Below are 21,038 nucleotides of genomic sequence, written 5' to 3'. Positions count from 1 at the left end.
TTGGCGTTCAGATGCATGGTTCCCTAAAAGTGGAGTCACAGATAGACAGGGTGGTGAAGAAGGCTTTTGGCACACTGGCTTTCATCAATCAGGGCACTGAGAATAGAAGTTGAGAGGTCCACGTTGCGACTGTACAAGATGCTGGCGAGGCCGCACTTGGAGTATTGTGTTCAGTTTTAGTCACCCTGCTATAGGAAACATGTTACTAAACTGGAAAGATGTTACTAAACTGGAAAGAGTGCAGAAAAGATTTACAAGGATGTTGCCAGGACTCAAAAGACTGAGTTATAGGGAGAGGTTGGATAGACTTGGACTTTTCTCCTTGGAGTGTAGGAGACTGAGAGGTGATCTTATAGAGGTGTTAAAATCATGAGGGGCATAGATAGGATGAATGCACTCAGTCTTTTTCTGGGGTAGAGGAATCAAGAATTAGAGGGCATAGGTTATAGGTGAGGGGGAAAGCTTTAAAAGAAACTTTTGAGGGGCAACTTTTTTTACATAGAGGGTAGAACATGTGTGGAATAAGCAGCCAGAGGAAGTGGTTGAGAAAGGTACAATAACAACTTTTAAAAGACAGTTGGACAGGTACATGGATTGGAAAGGTTTAGAAGGATATGGTCCAGATGTTGGCAAATGGGACCAGCTTGGATGGGCATCTTGGTCAGCATAGACCAGTTGGGCTGAAGTGCCTGTTTCCGTGCTATATGACTCTATAACTCTAACTGTTTTTTAAAAATGTTGTTTGATGATGGAGTACCGTGTGACATATAGTCACATTAAAAGCACTACATGAATACACATTATTGATGTTTTTACTGTAAGTTGGCCTTATTTCCGAAGGACTGGAATGTCCATTTATCAATGAACTGTCTAGGTAATTAGCCTTGAGCTTGGATGCTGAAGAGGAAACCTTGTTGACTGTCTTCAGGCTTACAGATCTTATTGGCAATGGTGCTTTTTTTCCCCCATTGTTCAGTTGAGGAAGATCATGCGACAATTTTTTTGTGATAAGAACTGCCATGCTCCCTGTAGAAGCAGAGTTATTGAGGTAATCCAAGCTGCAGCTAGAAGTTTGGCTGCGTAATCTGGAGCACCAGAAAGTCTAACCTAACTGACTAAATAACCTTTATTTGCACTTGAATTATTTTAATATTCGTTTATAATCTTGAGCACTTAATCAACTGCATTTATCTACTGTGCCAGGTAAATGCCAATGCAAGAGGTTATGCCATCAGTGATGACAGAACAAAATAATGTGTTTTTGGCATTGTAGGTTACTTGCAGAACAGCATGTCCTTTCATTACAGGTGCTTTGTCGCTCTTATGATGTCACTGTGCATCTCCTGCTAACCAGTTCAATTTAAATGTTCCTGTGCCTTTCAGCTTGCCCTATTTTAGGAAATCGTTCTCACATTCTGTCTCATCAATATCGATGGCTGCACAATTGAAAGTTATAATGTACCTTTCTCTCTGCTTACCTCCTAAATATGCCAGTTACTACTCACTGCCCTGACTCCAAACTTCCACAACAAACTGTTTGAACAGAAAGAAACAGGCTAGCCTGTTACTTCTTTTGAAAACTCTCAAATAAGCACTGATTGGCAACGGAACTATTATTGCTCTTTCTAAAGGGATTTCAGGTTTAATTTTAAGCTATTCAGCTATTTACTTGACTATTTTAAATTTCCATGTGAAAAGTGTGTGACTTTCCAATATTGCATGTGCAACCTTGCATTTTGGATTGAAAATTCTGATGTTGCCAGTTCAGCTACAATTTAAACTAAAGGGTTCACCGAGGAGAGGCAACCTTTGAGGCAGTAGATAATGTAATGGCCCACATCTGTATTTGTTATGGCTGTCTCCTGCAAACTTTGAGATGAGCAGGAATGGCTGAATGTTGTTCCCATCTTAAAAACTCAAAGAAATAAAACAAGTCTCAGTTAGGCAAATTTAAAGCGCCGTGCAAGGTCAGTCAAAAGAAGTTCATGAAAAATTATGCAAGGATGGGGGTGGGGTGGGTTTGAAAATCTATTTAGAAATGGAGTCCTGACTCATTTCAGACCTGATATTAATTAATCAAAAAAGGAAAAGAAATCAATAATCATTAAATTTAGTGGTAGCAATTTAAGAATAATCTATTGGCATTCTACAATAATATTGACAAAGATATGGATATAACTCAGATATATTTTAGAAAACAGTCATTATAGAACGGAAATAATTCCATGTTAATATTTCATCAAACACACACAATTCTAACATGCATAAAATAATATAAGAACTCCAATATAATCATCTAGAAAAAATACATAAAAGAAACCATGGCAGCAATCTTCTTCCTAAGTATAAAATGTAGCCATAGGATTTCATGATGAGTTTAGATTTTCTTGTAATAGGTTGCAATAAAAGGTACATTCATTTACAAACACCAGACCAACTACATGTGCGCTGCTCCCTTTCTTCTTCAAGTTGTGTTCAAACTTCCAAGGAAATTTGTCTCCGCTTAAGTCAACTAGAAGCACATTGTTACTCAAAGCAAAGTAGGTAGCAACCATGCTAAAATCTGGGCAACCAATTTCCCCACTGCTTGGGACAGCTCTTGACTCTGATTACTCCAAACAGGGTTTCTGAAATGACTGGGAACAGGTCTGAGATGACACAATGTCTCTGCTGGTAAACACTTTGGCTCCCACCCCTCTACTGGCTAGCAACTGAAGACCAAAATGAGCTCAGCTTCTGGAGATGCAAAACTTTCTGGAACAGAATTGGAAACCTGGAGAAGCACTGGAAGAAAAAAAATCAAAAGCCAGCCAGAAATAGAACATGGGAATATTTGAGATCAAGAAGTGTTGAGGAGGATCACATGGGCTTTAATCCTTTGGACCAGTTTACCATGCAGACCTTGTCAAGGGCCTTACCAGAGTTCACATAGACAACATTTACTGCACTGTACTTAGCTGTTGCTTCAAAAATTCTATCAAATTAGTGAAACAGGGTTTCCCACAAACAAGACCATGCTGAGTATCTCTAATCAATCCTGCCTTTCCAAGTGTAGATTAATCCTGTCCCTCAGAATTTTTTTTCCAATAACTACTGATGTTAGACTCACAGGCCTTTAATTACTTTGCTTAATCCTGCTGTTCTTCTTGAAAAAAATATGACATTTTCTGTCATCCAGTTATTTGGCTCCTCACCTGTGACCCGTGAAGATTAAAAATTCTCTGTCAAGACCCCAGTAATCTCCTCCTTTGCTTCTCTTAGCAGCATGGGATAGATCCTATTAGGCCCCGTGGATTTATCTATTTTTAAGCCCACTAAGATATCTATTCCATCCTTTTTAATGTTTTATATCCAACGTTCTGGATTATAGTTATGGCCTCTGTTCCTACTGTTTAAAGAAATGCTCATATTGTATCTTAATTAAACTGATTAACATCAGTTTGCTTCAACAAGATCGACTCTTGGCCTCCTTATCTTTCATTTTGGTATAGGGATTTTTTTTTATTTTCTCCTACATTGATAAGGTCCCTCATGGTAGGTTGATTCAGAAGGTAAAGATGCATAGGATCCAGGGTGAATTCCAACTTTGGATTCGGAACTGGCTTGCCCATAGAAGACAGGGAGTAGAGGTGTTATCCTGGCTGGAGGTCTGTTACCAGGATTGGTGCTGAGACCTCTGTTTGTGATATATATCAATGATTTGGATGAAAATATAGATGGGTGGGTTAGCAGATTTGTGGATGACACCAAGATTGGTGGAGTTGTGGTCTATGGAAAGGACTACCAAAGAATATAGCGGGATATAGATCAGTTACAGATATGGGCAGAGAAGAGGCAGATGGAGTTTAATCCAGGCAAGTGTGAGGTGTTGCACTTTGGGAGGTCAAATGAAAGGAGAAATTATACAGTTGATGGTAGACCCCTTAATAACATTGAAGTACAGAGGGATCTTGCGCTCCAAGTCCACAGTTCACTGAAAGTGGCTATGCAAGTGGATTAGGTGGTAAAGAAGGCATATGGCATGCTTGCCTTCATTGGTAGGAGTGTTGAGTGTAAGAGTAAGGAAGTCATGGTGCAGCTATATAAAACGTTAGTCAGACCGCACTTGGAATATTGTGCGCGGTCTGGTCACCACATTACAGGAAGGACGTAGAGACTGTGGAGAGGGTGCAGAAGAGGTTTACCAGGTTGCTGCCTGGATTAGAGGGTATGAGCTATAAGCAAAGGTTGCACAAACCTGGGTTGTTCTCCCTGGGGTATTGGAGATAGAGGGAAGACCTGATAAAGGTTTTTAAAATTATGGGAAGCATAGATAGATAGAATCTTTTCCCTAGGGTAGAAATGTCAAACACCAGAACATGCTTTTAAGATCAGAGGGGGGGGGAAGTTTAAAGGTGACGTCAGGGGCAAGTTTTTTTATGCAGAGCGTGGAAGGTGCCTGGAGTGAGTTACTGGGAGTAGTAGTGGAAGCAGGTAGTTTGGTGGAGTTTAAGAGGCTTTTAGATAGACATGTGAATATGAAGGGATATGGATGATACACAGGAAGAGGAGATTTAGTATAAATTGGCATCAAGATCAGCACAACATCATGGGCTGATTGGCCTGTCCAGTGCTGTACTGCTCTACGTTCTGTTATTTTTGTGGGTCATCTTAGCAACTTCTGCAATGCTTGTTGATGGTATTTTCAACAATGCTGAATCTGCTTTGGCTGGGTACTAGGAACATTCATAGGACAAAATTATAGAAAATTCAGCCCATCAAGTCTGTGTCAGTTGAAAAAATCCTGCCCAGTTTAATTCTACCTGATCAGCACCAGGCCAATAACCCTGCAGGTCACCACTCTTCAAGTACACATCCAAGTCCTTTTTTTAATGCAGTGAGGAATTCTGCCTCCACCACTCTTCCAGGCGATAAACTCCACATCCTTGCCATCCTCTGAGTGATCTTTTTTCATCATTCCCCCCTCTAATCCTGTTACCTGTTACTTTAGATCTATACCCCTAGTGTTTGCCCCTCTGCTAAAGAAAGAATGGATGTCTTAGGCCCTGATGAAATGTACTCCAGGCTGCTATGGGAAGCAATAGAAGAGATTGCTGGGGCGCTGAGAAAATCTTTAAATCTTCACTGGCCACAGGTCAGGACAGCAAATGTGATATCTTTATTCAAGAAGGGCTGTGAGGATTAGCCAAGTAATTGAAGGCCTGTGAATCTAACATCAGTGGTTATTGGAAAAAATTCTGAGGGACGGGATTAATCTACATTTGGAAAGGCAGGGTTGATTAGGGATAATCAGCATGGCTTTGCTCCTATTTACTCTGTACAGGCCCCTCAGAATTTTAGATGTCCCCCCCTCCCCCCATGGCCTCCTCTATTTTAAATAAAACAATGTTACCTTTTAAATCTAATCTGCCAAGCAATGTTGTGTGGTGGTGTAGGTCGTCTCATCAAAATACCAGTAATGGGTACTTGTGCTCCCATTGGTACACCTTGGCACCTCCTGTATTCTGGGCAACAGAACATTGCACAGGAAGCTGCAATCAGGCATTAGGCCCTTATTTAAATATGCAAAGAACCAACAACTGTCCCAGGCACAGCAGCGAACTTCTTTTTTCCCAAACCAATTAGATGGGTGGCAAACTTTCAGCTTGTAGTGAGCATAAGTTTTCTCATCATGTCAGTTTGCAGGGTCTGTTTCCCATTTGGTATCCACAAACTCTGCTATATAATTATATGGCCAGTAGCTGGAGATAATGGAATGTGAAGCAATGTTATGTAGGACTGGATTCTATGCTACAGTTGATTCAAAATACAAAATATCAACATATAATTAAATCAGACTCTTCTGTATAATAGTTATTTCTTTCAATATATTTTCTGTTATGTCACACATAAAAAATACCAAACTCTACCATTTATATCTTGATTTTAAAGTAATAAAAGTGAGTGACCAATCGTATCAAATCCATTAAGATTCAGGTTAGTTTAGAAATGAAACCCTAACATGGTAAGAAACCATTTTACTGACATGAGATGAGAATATAAACCTTCTACTGAAGCATTGATAAACTTTGGTAAAGGTTTATGTATAATCAGTTGGAGAAAATGAATTGTCTATAACACAAATAACTTCATGTTCACCTTTTCTTTCCTAGCTCCTCAGTCATCTGAGTATGAATGCTTAACTCAATAGCCACTACAAACAGGCCTTGGGTTTAGATTTCACCTTTGGTGTAATGCAGGCACCCTGTCACTTTTGTCACTAATAAGAGTGACTGCAGCGCAAGCCAGCAAATACTGCACAGTTCATTGCCTGGATCCTTCAGCAGCCAACAATGTTGTGAGGAGATAGGATATGTCATGAGTGGCTGGCACTGCTTAAGACTAGGACATAACTTTTATATGGGAAGCATATTGTGGCTGCAACAGCTACTTGCAGTTGTCCTATTATGAAGGTGATCTGTCAAACCACAAGGAACGGAGGGCATCTCCACATTTTCTGGATAAAGCACTGGAGAACTTGGTAGAGGAGTTGAAAAGGAAATGTAACCGCAGGCAGCTAGAGGACCCTTTAGATGGATGCTCAGAAGCAGTAGAAGCAATTAGGGAGGTCATTGCCAGAAGTAGAACCTGGCACAGGAGACTCAATCACCTTGTACAACTGATCAAAGTCAGTGAATACTTCTTCAAATAGCATATTCCACTAACTACCACAGCCTCAGAAGATGCTTAGTTCACCAAACCCCTGCCACTCACCGCCAAGGTTTCTATTAATCAGGTCTCATACCTAATGTACAATTGCTCCATGTCTAACAGTGCTGCAAGGCTCACATCCACATGTGGAGAAACAATGGACTGCAGATGCTGGAATCTAGATGAACAACACTGGACATATTGCCAGTTATTCAAGCAACGCCAACACATTCACTGATGTGCTTCCCATTCTCTCACTGGACAAGATGGTACACTATTGGATGGATCGGTAACAGTAACTGGAGTGTGACAGGCCTACCTCCAAGTCCTAAACTACATGGAGGAGATGATGCTGGTGTCATTAAGATGTCTGTTCCAGAGGTGGAAGCACTGAAATCAGTAAGGATAACTCATGCCCCACTTTCCCTTCCAGTCACCATCTCTGCTGAATATGTGCTGTAAATGTGCACCTCTTGCTCTCGCCACCTTTCTTCCTTTTCCATTTCAGATACCTAAGCACTCTAATCTGGCCAGTCACTACAGAAACAGAAGAAGGCATGTTGTCACTTGGCTTCACACTCACAGCCTTCAGCTCAGATTCTGACAGTGCATATAGTTCTGAAGACAGCACAGAGGCAGCGTATGTACAAGTGACCTGCAGCTCGGGGAAAGGTGAGGATGAAAGGTTGCACTAGTGGCAATTTGCTGGAGACTTGAGTTTATCATGAGTTGTGCTGCAAAAAGAAAACTTGAATAATGATTTTGGTGGATCAGCCTCCAGAAGAAAGCCGTCAGGTTTGCCCAATGTAATGTTTGGAGTATTGGCAAGTTTGCTAGAGAGTCTGTGTCAATGTCAAAGAACACAGAGGAGTCAGGCACCATTTTTCCGTAGTGCTTCATGTAGAGCTTGGAGGAGACCCTTTTCAGTTTGGAATTGGTAGCCAAGTCCATCTACATACATTGACCCAGCCATAATGTGGCATCTGTCAGTTAATGTCACAGCTTCTCTTGCTGTACAGACAGCAGTACCCAGTGTCTGAATGTTGCAGTGGAACCTCTGAATGTTGACATGTATTGGGTTATGGCCATCTGTTCTGTGTATTAGGCTGTGCAAAGGGGCTTGTGGGATCTCAGTAGTCCAGCAGATAGTCATCTAACAAATGACCAGGAGTCCAGAGACAATGTCCCAGATAATTATCAATGGTTCAGTGAAGGATATGTGCACTGTTCTTTATCATAGTGACTATCCTAGTGGCTATACAGGTGCCCTCAAAGTTACTCTATATCATATTATCAGTATAGTGACATTGGTCAACTTTCTTGTTATATTTCTGTGGACATCATGTCTTGCTGAGGCATATATCATCATTTGTACAGGCAGCAGAGTGTCCCGTTAGTTTACTCAAGCGTGTGGTGGAAATCAGAAATGATACTGACAACTGTGAACATAACTCCCACTGGCAGAGCAACCTCAGTGGAAGCAGCAGAGTGGCACAGTTCTACAGTGGAATCCTGGTTGACTTGGAATCTGCAGTTTTGTTGTCACAGTCTATTTGTTGTGCAGACCCTATAGGTGTGGAATGTGACATGTTGGGTGTAGATAATCCCTCTGATCTGTCTGGCATACCTCCCTTTACCTTTTGCACTTTGACCATAGCATGCTCCATCATATCCCTCATGGAAATCTTAACTCAAGATGTACAGTGCTCTGCATCTTGCATTGGGATTCACAAAGCTCATTTGAGAGTTTCTGCTATAAGACCTCATCCAAATTTGCAGCAGACTGTTCTTGTAGAAATTTGGCTGTTATTCTGCGTAAAAGCTACCTGCTCTTTTTGCAGAAAAAAAATATGAAAATGAGACTATAATAAAAAAAAGTGAATGAAAAATGCGAAAAACTCTAATATATTTTTAAACTGTATAGAATAGTGTGTGCACTTTTAAGTGCTCCATAACAAAAACGTTTCCCTTTTTTGCTACTTTTAGCTCACAGCAGTCAGTCTCTAAATCAGCAGAAAATCACGCTCTATTATTTGCAGTCATTTAAATTCCCCTCTGCACAGTGTGCATGTGAGCACTTATGCCAGCCTGTATTCTTGAAGGATATGAAAAGACACAAAAATGATAAATCTGTTTATTCTCTGTGCCACAAAATAATAAATGGTAATTTTTTAATTAATTTATGATTTATAAAGGTAGGAGATGAATCCAACATGCTAACTTTTGCCAAGAAGTTGGATTATATTGTGCCCCAATTTTACATTGTTGTAAAATCAAAATTAAATGAAAAATAACATCAAGAACTTACAGCAAGATGCATAGAATCTGTTATTTTCCACCTGGATTCTCCACATCTCTGAAGGGCTGTGCATGGAGGAGTATGGACATCCATGATGAGATGCAACAAATGCAAGATGTACTTGGATGCCATTTCCTGCTTTCTGTCTGTTGGTGTGTAGACTGCACCATCCAGAAGTAGACATGCAGAAGTAGATCTTTGCAATGGCTGTGGGGCCTGTTTTAGCTTGCTTAAAGGAGACCTGACTAACCATTTCCTCATTTGATATGAGGAAACTGTCTCAGGTAAGTTCCCTTTAAGTAATATAATTACTTGGCTCTCCTTCAACCAGCCACCTCCAGCAAACCCACCCCAGCCCCACCAACCTAGTGACTGTCATATGACTTCCTTCCACTCATTGATTGGACGACCGAGATGATCTCCATCCACAGGTACACCCACTCAGTTCAATCTAACATTCTCTGATTGCTGACTACCATTCCCCCCCCCCCCACAATCCTTCACTGATCTTCTTGCCACGAATCCCCTGTTATTGATGCTTGCCTGCCAAGTTTGACCCCAACTCCTCCACTGACCATTCTATAGAGCTTAGCCCCACCCTTTTTACTTTATGATTGGCCCTGACCTCCCACTTTTTCATCTCAGTCTGCTTCCCTCCATCCAACCCTTGTCTTTTTTCCCTTTGTGACCCTTAACCTGGACTCTTCATGGATGTGCCTGATGTCTCCTTCATGCTGCTGAATGTGGAAGGGATACACTTCACATCATAGAGGGCATTGAGTCTTATTTGCGCTACTGAATTCCCCAGCGGTGAACGTTCGTTGCTTAGTGAGCTCTGACTGTTCAACATATGCAGACAGGCATCTTCCAGTTATTAAGTTATATCTTGATGTAGTCTCCTTCATGCCCCAATCTGTAGCATAAGTTCGCCACAGAGAATCTTTTTTTAATACAAGCCATTTGTGGAAAACCTGCTGCCAAAGCTGTAATTTTGGATCTGTTTGGAGTGTGCAGCCTGCAGCTGCATGATCCCACCCATGTTGTCCGGCCAGTAGGTGGGAGAATGACAGAAGGGAGTTCTTCCTTTATATTTTCTGTCCATTTTATTGGTCTGTATCCAGCTGAACATAAGAAAAAGCTCCAGAAAATGTGACTGAGTGCATTAAAGCAATCAGTTGACTACTTGTTGATAGAAAATCAATGTAAAAAACTGTGTACGCCACACTTAAAGTTGATAAAAGAAAAAACAAATTAATAAATCTTCCATGAATATGTGTATTGCTGATTAGATTTATATGAAAAGTTTCAGAGGAGTTGTTGATAGTGTTTTTTTTTTGTTTCCTTTTGTCTGTGTGTGTGAAACTTTACAAATTCTTTGGCAAATTCTTTCAAATCCTATGAGAGATCTAGCAGCACAGTTGATGATTGTATCATTCTTGTTAGATATTGCCCAGAAGAACTCAGCATTCTCAAACAGCCTTCCCAGATTATTCTTTCTGTTCAAGTTGTCTGTATGGTCTGTATTTTTAAATTATTCTGAACCTGATTCATTCTTACCAATGCATGAAAATTCAGTTACATCTATTATAAAACTGAATGACAGGTTGTCCCATTGTCACATCTCAATCATGCTCAAATTGGAGTCATAGAGTTATAGAGTCATTTCACAATTCTTTTAGTATTTCTCTTCCAACTACATCTAATTTACTTATAGTTTAGTTGTAGAGACAATGAATCAAATTTATGCAGCAATGCCAGAGATACTAAGAGGAAAAAATATAAGGAATGATGAAATAATTAGAAATTTAAAATAAAAACAGAAGTTTGCAATGTCAATAGCATATAAAAGAGAGAGAGAGCTCGTTAATGTTTCACATAGGAACAATACATCAAAGAGTCACGAAGTACATAAAATGTCAATCAATCTTTCTACTGTAGGTGCCGACTGAAATTCTCCTCTGAATGGAAATGAGCTCAACTAAATTAAACAACAGAAAACTACAGTATCTTGTAGCCAGAACACAGACACATTCACTTTGTTAGCAGATGCTGAGAGCCTGTGATGCATTGAGACGTCCAAATATATGCAGTGCATTATGACTGAAATATTGTGCAGCAGACACACTTATTGTGCAAAGACAGAATTATTTGTACTGAAGGATGGAGACATCCTTACTCAACTTGGCTGAAATGGTGAAATATCTGTTAATTGTTTCTAAACTCACGCACAACCCTTCACTTGCTAGATCATATATGTAACTGGACTTACGGCAGTACATATTTGCCTTCAATGCAAGGCACTTGCAGAGTGCCTCTTGTGGCATTATTTTTAATTCTTCAGGTTACAAGTGGAAGTTAAACAGAGTGGAAAATAGAAAGAAGAAATATAAAAAAATATTATTTTGTAGCGACTCACCGTCCGAGCAAGCGAACCGGCTCAGCGGTCAGGTCACGCGTCGTCGGAGTGGCAAAGCCCAGACGGCGTTGGCCCTTCGTCTTCCCCGAACGACGGGGAGAACCCACACGCGGGAAAGGTTTGATGACGTAGCGTATACGTCTTTTCCATTTTCGGTGGGCGGGAACAGTCTCTCTTAAAAGGCCCGTGGAAGGCGGGAAAATAAACCAGTTCTTGTTCTGCAACCCATCAGCTAGTGTCTTGCTTTCACGTCACGGTAACAGTCGCTACATTGGTGACCCTGACGGTCCAAATGGATTTTGGACCTGCACAATGGATGACAACGCAGCAGCCAACGCGGTGGCTCTCAAGCTGCCCACCTTTTGGACGCTTCGTCGCAGCGTCTGGTTCGACCAGGCTGAAGCACAATTCCACCTTCGGCAGATCACCTCCGACTCCACAAAGTACTACCATGGGGTCAGCTCTCTGGACCAGGAGACAGCCGCCCAGGTCGGAGACTTCATCCAGTCTCCTCCGGAGGAGGATAAGTACCCGGCTTTAAAAGACCTTCTTATTCAGACCTTCGGCCTCTCCCGCCGCGAGCGTGCCGCCCGCCTGCTTCATCTTGACGGCCTGGGGGACAGATCCCCATCCGCCCTAATGAATGAGATGCTGGCATTGGCTGAGGGACACAAGCCCTGCCTACTGTTCGAACAGGCCTTCCTCGAACAACTACCCGACGACCTTCACCTGCTGTTGGCCGACGCCGATTTCAGCAACCCACATGAGGTAGCCGCCCGGGCAGATGTCCTGTGGAAAGCCAAACGCAAGAGCGGGTCGTCCATCAGCCAAATCGCCAGGCCGTGAGCCCAACGCCTTCCTAAACCAGTCCCAGCAAGTGAACGACCACACCCCAGAAATACAGATGACGACACTGGCGACCAGCTGTGTTTCTACCATCAGAGGTGGGGCGTGGAGGCCCGTCTATGCCGCCCATCCTGCAAGTTTCAGGGAAATGCCAGGGCCAGCCACTGATGGCTATGACGGTTGGCCGCCGACACAGCCTCCTATTCATTTGGGACAAACAGTCCGGGCGGCGTTTCCTCATCGATACTGGAGCAGAGGTCAGTATTTTGCCCCCGACCGGCCGCAACACTCGTAATAGGCAACAAGGTCCTGTACTCAATGCCATAAATGGCACAACGATACGGACTTTCGGTACCCGTACACTTCAATTACAATTCGGTGGCAGCCATTTTACCTGGACCTTTACCCTTGCCGCCGTCGCCCGACCACTCCTAGGAGCTGATTTCCTTCAGGCCCACAGCCCGTTAGTCGAGGGAAGCGGCTAGTGCACTCCAGAACTTTCCAAACATACCCCCTAGGAGAAGCCAGCCTACCAGCCCTGTGCCTGGACTCCGTTTCCCTGTCTGGCAACGAGTTCACCAAGCTCCTAGCTGAGTTCCCATCAGTTTTGGCACCTCAGTTTACAAATTCGATGCCCAAACACGGGGTGCAGCACCACATCATTACCACAGGGCCACCCCTTCATGCCCGAGCACGACGACTACCTCCAGACAAGCTCTGCCCGGCAAAGGAAGAGTTCCGTCGCATGGAGGAGCTGGGGATCGTTCGCAGGTCAGACAGCCCCTGGGCCTCCCCCCTGCACATGGTCCCCAAAGCCACCGGTGGGTGGAGGCCCTGCGGCAACTACTGCAGGCTGGATGATGCCACCACCCCGGACCGCTACCCCATCCCTCACATCCAGGATTTCGCGGTGAACCTACATGGGGCTCGCATCTTCTCCAAGGTGGACCTCGTTAGGGGATACAACCAAATCCCGGTCCACCCGGATGACGTCCCCAAAACTGCGATCATCACCCCATTCGGCCTCTTCGAGTTCCTTTGAATGCCGTTCGGCCTTAAGAACTCCGCGCAGACTTTCCAGCAGCTGATGGACGTGGTAGGCCGAGACCTGGATTTCATGTTCATTTACTTAGATGACATACTAATTGCCAGCCGTGACTGCCAAGAACACCTTTCCCGCCTCCGCCAACTGTATTCCCGTCTCCGTGATTTCGGCCTCACAATCAACCCGGCCAAGTACCAATTCAGACTGGACTCTGTCGATTTCCTCGGCCACAGAATCACCAGCAATGGAGCAACACCCCTACCAGCCAAGGTAGACGCTATCCGCCATTTTGCCCGTCCCAACACGGTCAAAGGCCTGCAGGAATTGCTGGGGATGGTCAACTTTTACCATCGGTTTATCCCTGCAGCAGCCCATATCATGTGCCCTTTGTTCTCGCTGATGGCTGGTAAGGGCAAAGACATCGCCTGGAACGACGAGGCTGCGGCTGCCTTCGTTAAGGCCAAGGACACCCTGGCAGACGCCATGATGCTCGTACACCCTAGGACAGATGTCCCAACCGCCCTCACAGTGGATGCATCCAACACCGCGGTTGGTGGAGTACTGGAACAACTAATCAAAGGCCGTTGGCAACCCTTGGCATTTTTCAGCAGGCACCTTAGACCACCCAAACTGAAATACAGCGCTTTTGATCGGGAACTTCTAGCGCTGTACCTGATGGTCTGGCATTTCCGGTACTTTTTAGAAGGCAGGCCTTTCACTGACCATAAGCCTTTGTCCTTCGCCTTCTCCAAAGTCTCTGATCCCTGGTCAGCTCGTCAGCGGAGACATTTGTCCTACATTTCTGAATTCACAACGGATCTCCAACATGTCTCCGGAAAGGACGTTGTTGTTGCCGATGCACTTTCCAGACTGACCATCCACAGCCTGTCCCTGGGTGTCGACTACACGGCCCTGGCTGACGCACAGCAAGCCGACGACGAGCTGCCCAGCTACCGAACAGCAGTCTTGGGCCTGCAGCTCCAATATTTCTTAGTCGGTTCAGGTCAGCAGATCCTCTTTTGCGACATCGCAACAGGTCAACCCCGCCCTATAGTCCCTCCAGCCTGGCGGAAACGCGTTTTCAACTCGATCAACTGTCTGACTGGTCGCCAGCAAGTTCGTCTGGCATGGCCTGCGCAAACAGGTCAGTGAGTGGGCCAGGACTTGTCTGCACTGCCAGACATCAAAAATCCAACGACACACCAAGGTCCCACCACAGCAGTTCAAGCCTACCCGTAGAAGGTTCAACCACATCCGCGTTGACCTCGTTGGTCCTCTGCCAGTTTCAAGAGGAGCCTGGTACCTCCTTACCATCGTGGACCGGTTCACGAAGTGGCCAGAGGCAACCCCTCTATCTGACATCACGGCTGATTCTTGCGCCTGGGCGCTGCTCACAACTTGGATCTCACGTTTTGGTGTTCCGGCCCACATCACTTCAGAGAGGGGCACCCAGTTTACCTCCAGCCTCTGGTCTGCATTAGCAAACATGCTAGGGACGCAGCTGCACAACACCATGGCCTACCACCCTCAATCAAACGGGTTGGTGGAACGTTTCCACCGCCGTCTAAAATCAGCCTTGATGGCCCACCTGAAGGGTCCTAACTGGGTCGACGAACTGCCTTGGGTCCTGCTTGGCATACGCACTGCCCCCAAGGAAGATCTCCACGCTTCATCAGCTGAACTCGTGTACGGGGCGCCCCTGGTCATCCTAGGGGATTTCGTACCCGCCCTTCGGGGCCGAGAGGAACAACCCACGGCAGTCCTGGAAAGACTGCGTGAGAGGCTCAGCAACTTGGCACCAATTCCCACTTTGCGGCATGGTCAAGCCCCATCCTGTGAGCCGAAGGAACTACGAGACTGTAAGTTCGTTTTCGTTCGCAGGGGCACACCTAGGGCACCGTTGCAATGACCATACGAGGGGTCGTTCCGGGTCATCAGGAATAATGAGTCCACCTTTATTTTGGACATTGGGGGCAAGGAAGAGGTCTTCACGACGGACCGCCTCAGACCGGCCCATTTAGATCTACAACAACCGGTCGAGGTTCCAGCACTGCGACGCAGAGGCCGACCTCCTAAGCAACAGCTAACACAACCTGCGAACCTTGGGGACCGTATTGCCGGTTCTGGGTGGGGGTTGTGTAGCGACTCACCGTCCGAGCAAGTGAACCGGCTCGGCAGTCGGGTCGCGCGTCGTTGGAGCGGCAAAGCCCGAGATGGTATTGGGCCTTTGTCTTCCCCGAGCGACAGGGAGAACCCGCGTGTGGGAAAGGTTTGATGACGTAGTGTATACGTCTTTTCCGTTTTCGGTGGGCGGGAACAGTCTCTCTTAAAAGGCCCGTGGAAGGCGGGAAAATAAATCAGTTCTTGTTCTGCGACCCATCGGCTATTGTCTTGCTTTCATGTCGCAGTAATAGCCGCTACAATTTAACAGTTTCTAATTCAGAAAAACTCTGGAACCAAAGATGCAGGAGATCATGATAGAAACAAATATCTTGAAGACGCACCAGCCTTCCAGATGGTGTTCTTTTAACTATTTTGCCATTGGTATCCAAAGCCATAGAGAGATCTACAGGGGGTGAAAGGGAAGATATAATTGTAGTGAAAGGAGGCTGATATGGTCCATTGAGACTTGCACAGTATTTTGTCAGACAGAATGGATGGTGTTTATGCTATTGATTGTCCCTGGGTTTTGCTATGCTAATAAATCTTAAATTTCTCAGCTGCTGTTTCACAAAAGCAACTAAACACAGAAATTCAAAAGTATTGTCCTGTTCCTCCACAAACTCTGGTCATGTATCCTTCAGCAATGTAATCTGCACTTCAAACAGCAACAGACTATTCGTGGAGGGAAATGGACAGTAAACATTTTGGGTCAAGACCTTTTTTGGCCATTATACTAAGTCATAAATACTGCTGAGCACCCTCTCTAGTCCTGAAAAAATAGTTTTATAAGAATGGAAAATCATACATCTAGAACAAAATTAATGTTGCAGATTTTCTAAAATAATTTTTTAATGTAGAGTTGCACAACAGTGGACTTTATTTTATTGTTCTTATTGTGTTCTTTCTTGTATAATTTTGTATAATGCATGTTTAATTTATGTTTTTTCTTGTAAATGTTGTGTTTCTAATGCTATGTGCCTGTGATGCTGCTGCAAGTAAGTTTTTCATTGCACCCGTTCATACATGTATTCATGCATATGGCAATAAACTCGACTTTTTGACTTTTCTACTCTTTTCTTATATTTCCCCAATCTCGTTTTTACCTTCACTCTTTATTTTGTTGTACATTAACTTAAAAGTATTTTTTTCAAAAACCTCCCATTTGCAGTTTTGATGTGATCGTGAGGAATCTTCAATCTGAGGGAAAACATTCCCTCCAAGGGGTCATTTCCATTTGGTTGCACAATTGAATCAAAAAAAATTCCACCCTAGATTTGATATTGTATTTTGTTAGTCTAGGAATCTTGAAAATGGGGGTTCATTTCTTCATTGTTTCTAAAAGATGTGGCTATGAAGCTGTCAGATTAGCTTAAGAAGCCATATGGTTCATTGACTGCCCTTTTACAGAAGAAAATCTTATGTTACTTCCTCTGTAACTGTAATATTCACAGTTATAGAGGGGAAGGAAGGCATTTCAGCTATTTATCCCACTTCAAACTAAATGTCCCTGAATTTGAAGATTAAAAGTACCTGCTTCCAGTCCTTCACTAACTTGATTGGCTCTTAACCACCTTTTGAAGTTAAAGGCACCTGGAAATGGCTAATAACTGGCCACCTTGCCTTTAACACTTGATCCGAAGAACAAAAATGTTCTTCAAATGAACAAATCCTTAATATTTGCACTTGGTCTGTTTTAAGGCTGCCAAAGCACTGTATCTATCATTGCTACATTTTGTTGGGTAGAAATTTATCCATTATAGTTGCAGAGGCATTAGTGTTTGCTTCTGAATTCAGTCCTTTTCACTTCAATATCCTAAGTTTAGTGAAAGTAATTTCTAACTTAATTTTGTTTACTATCTGTAGCAAAGTGTTAAGATTTGAAGAGAGTGTCCATTTACAATTTTTCTAGAAACAGTAGCAGGAATTTCAAAAATTTCTTTGCAAGTTTTCCCAGAAGGACCCAGCTGAGAAAGTGGATGGCAGTGCACTTCATAGTTCCTCGGCCAGATTTGCATTGCTTTTATTTTTTTGCAAGAATGTAAGTGCCCTATGGTATGCCTTACTATATATGGATGGGTGAATACCATGCACGTAAAGGAAAAAGTTATCAATCATTTGTGGCTCAGTATCACTGGATTCTGGAATAAACTTGCAAAAAATTCAGCCCAATGACTGGAGCAAATCTTTCCAAATTTGTTTCTTGTGATTAGTTTGTACATGCTGTTGGCATGGGAGTGGTGTGCATCAGTAGTGGGGAATTGATTGGAATTATTTGTTGCAGGCCTGTACTTGTATCTCAATGTGTTGTGACCATCAGTCTCTCTATTACTGGTTGAACATTAAACAGAAATGGAAAGATTTCGAAAATCATGTCAAAGCTCATATAATCAATCAGCTTGCCATTCATTGCAGACACATTCCTTGTGCTTTAAATTTTACATACCCACCTCCCAGTGAATGCCAGGAACAATTAGGTATTCATGTTATCTAACATTGCCAAAAAAGAACTGTCTGAAAATGTAGAACTGTACAACACAGGAACAGGCCCTTCGGCCCACAATGCCTATGCCGATCATGATGCCAATCCAAACTAATTCCATTTGGCTGCACATAGTCTATATCATTCCATTCCCTGCCTGTTCTTATGTCTGTCTAAATGCCTCTTAAAAGTGGCAATCATATCTGCTTCCACCACTTTCCCTGGAAGTATGTTCAAGGCACCTGCCTCTCTCTGTGTGAGAAAAAAAACTTGTAAGTCTCCTTTAAACTTTCCCCCTCTCACCTTAAAGCTATGTCCTCCAATATTTGTAATTTCCATTCTGGGAAAAAAGGCACTATCTACCCTATATATACCTCTCATAATTTTATATGTGCTTCGATTAGGTTGCCCTTCAGCCTCTGACATTCAAGAGAAAACAATCCAAGTTTGTTCAGCTTCACTTTGTGGCTAATACTCTCTGATCTAGGTGACATCCTGGTGAGTCTCTTCTGCACGCTCTCCAAGCCTCCAGATCCTTCCTATAATGCAGTGACCAGAAATGCACGCAATACTCCAAATGTGGTATAACCAAAGTCATGTACAGCTGCAACATTACTTCCTGACTTTTATACGCAACATTCTGACTGATGAAGGCAAATATGCCATACACTTTCTTTACGTCATATTTATTTGTGTGGCTACTTTCAGGGAGCTTTGGATTTTCACCCCAAGGTCCCTCTGCACATCAATGCTCCTACTTTCCTCTTACATTTGACTTCCCAAGGTGCAACACCTCACACTTGTCTGGATTAAGCCCCATCTGCCATTTCTATGCCCACATTTCCAACTGGTCTATATCCTGCTGAATCCTTTATAACCTTTCTCAACATCCACAACTCTGCCAATTTTTGTGTCTGCAAACTTACTAATCAGTCTGCTTACATTTTTGTCCAAATCATTGAAGTATACTACAAACAACAGAGGTCCCAGCATTGATCCTTTTGGAACACCACTGGTCACAGACATCTGGTCAGAATAACACCCCTCCACCTCTATCTTCTGTGGCCAGGCCAATTTAAAATCCAATCTACCAAGTCTCCATGGATCCCGTATGCCTTAATCTTCTGGATCAGCCTACCATGAGGTACCTTGTCAAAAGCTTTACTAAAGTCCATGTATGCAAGATTCACTGCCCTACCCTCATCAATCATCCTTGTCACCATCTCAAAAAACTCAATCAAGTTTGTAAGACATGACTTCCCATGCACAAATCCTTGGTGACTATCACTAATAAGTCTATGTTTTTCCAGATGGAAGAAGATCCTATCCCTAAGAATCCTCTCCAATAATTTCCCTACCACTGATGGGGAACCAGTGATGAGGTGAACCAGTGGACATGGGGCATTTGGATTTTCAAAAGACATTCAGTAAGGTCCCACACAGAAGATTGTTAAACAAGGTTCGCGTACATGGAATTGGGAAGTTGGTTAATAGACAGAAAAGGATGGTGTGTAACCTGCAGGTGGTGGTATTCCAGCACACCTGCTGCCCTTGCATTTCTTGAAGGAGGTTACAGGGTTGTGCCTTGCTGCTTCAGTAGCTTAGGTAAATACCTGTTGTGCATTTTGTGAATGGCTATGTCAGATGGAAATTATTCCTCAATAATAAAATTCAATATAGGTGGTAAGCAGATGGGTTTAATAAATTTTCCATTGTACAATTATTGTAACCCTGAGGAAGACACAGAGATGCCAACTCACTTTTTGATTCATCCTTTCTTGAAGCAAGATTGCTATAGCCTTGAAATTTCCCAGGAATCCTCCCACCATAAATTACCTGAGATTCCAGCAGGAACCATGGTGACTCATTTGCACTATTTGTTTGAGGGTTCCTGAGACAGTTAAAGTGAAAACTTAGGAGAAACCTCATAACATTTTGAGGTCTACTGTCAGTTTCTCTTCTAAGGGAAGAGCTCAAAGAAATAGATTGGAAGTTTGGCAAGGTTTAAAATCCTACCATGTCAAAGCTGTACTTTTTTTTGACGTTGAAAGCAACTATGGATTTACAGTCAATCCTTACAGCAATATAAAGACCTCTTTCACAAGCAATGCACAGGTGAATTTTAAAAATCATTGACATAATAATAGGGAGATACCCTCTGGCTTTCTGACTCCTAGGAGATCTTGAAGTGTCTCAGGCTGGATTCCCAATTGCCCATCAAAATATGATGGGGAATTTTCAGAAACCATTGAAAAAAGTACAGTCACTGTTTATGCTTTTTTATTGTAGGAGTGATTTGTTGGGGTGAGTGGATTCCATGGCTCCAGTGGATAAATGAGAGAAAACCCCAAAGGAATTCAGTGACATCTACCCATGTATGAAAGAAGCTGAGGAGGTAAAATCATTATGGAAGGTTATGTTATACCATGCTATATGTTTCATGTACTGTAGCAACCACATTCACAACAGAACTTCATGCAATAAAACAGCTGTAAACAGGACTAATTTGTTGTGAATTTCTCACCTAAAAATTATGAAACATATACAAAATTATCTATCTCATGAATCTTCACTTAGGTATGCATGGTGTAAATTTTCAAAATGCAATCACAATTTACATCATATTTTTTCTGTCTATTTGCTGGAACCTTTCAGATCATGCTTGAGGTTTCTGACTGACTGTTACTTAATTCACAGTACCATGACTGTAAAAGCTTCAAATGACTTATTATCAAACTGCAATAGGTTATTTCTCCTAATATTTACTTAGCATCTTGAATAGACTGAATTATAAGCACAATGAAAAATTCTTTGGCAAACCTTTCTCTTTTTGTACATAAAGCATATTGTAATTTCATTGGAAAGCGTAATTGTACAGGGTGTTGCTATTGTGACAAAAATGGTGCATGACGCTTTCTCTTCTCACTACAAAAAAAGCCAAAGAGACAGATATCCTTTAGTACAAAAGAGCTCTGGTTATATTTTACTCATCATTAGAGTTTGGTAAATGTATTGACGTGCATTGCAGTGACAGATTCGTGCATCCTCCCTTCTGAAGATTGGTTTTGATTAACTGGGATTGAACCCTGGAAAACTCACG

General features: G+C 42.9%; 1 long non-coding RNA gene across 1 annotated transcript in view; it reads left to right on the top strand.

The window, feature by feature from the left end:
* LOC127575357 (uncharacterized) overlaps positions 1-21,038 on the top strand; it is a 157,464-nt gene that overhangs the window by 44,469 nt on the left and 91,957 nt on the right. The window contains exon 3 of the long non-coding RNA XR_007957039.1: positions 20,228-20,333. This is a non-coding gene — a long non-coding RNA (uncharacterized LOC127575357). The remainder of the gene's footprint in view (positions 1-20,227; positions 20,334-21,038) is intronic.

The sequence above is a fragment of the Pristis pectinata genome, chromosome 10 (assembly GCF_009764475.1).
Source record: "Pristis pectinata isolate sPriPec2 chromosome 10, sPriPec2.1.pri, whole genome shotgun sequence".
In the NCBI taxonomy this organism is placed as follows: Eukaryota; Metazoa; Chordata; class Chondrichthyes; order Rhinopristiformes; family Pristidae; genus Pristis; species Pristis pectinata.
The sequence above is the reverse complement of the archived record's forward strand: the minus strand, read 5'-3'. Positions and strand labels throughout refer to the sequence as shown.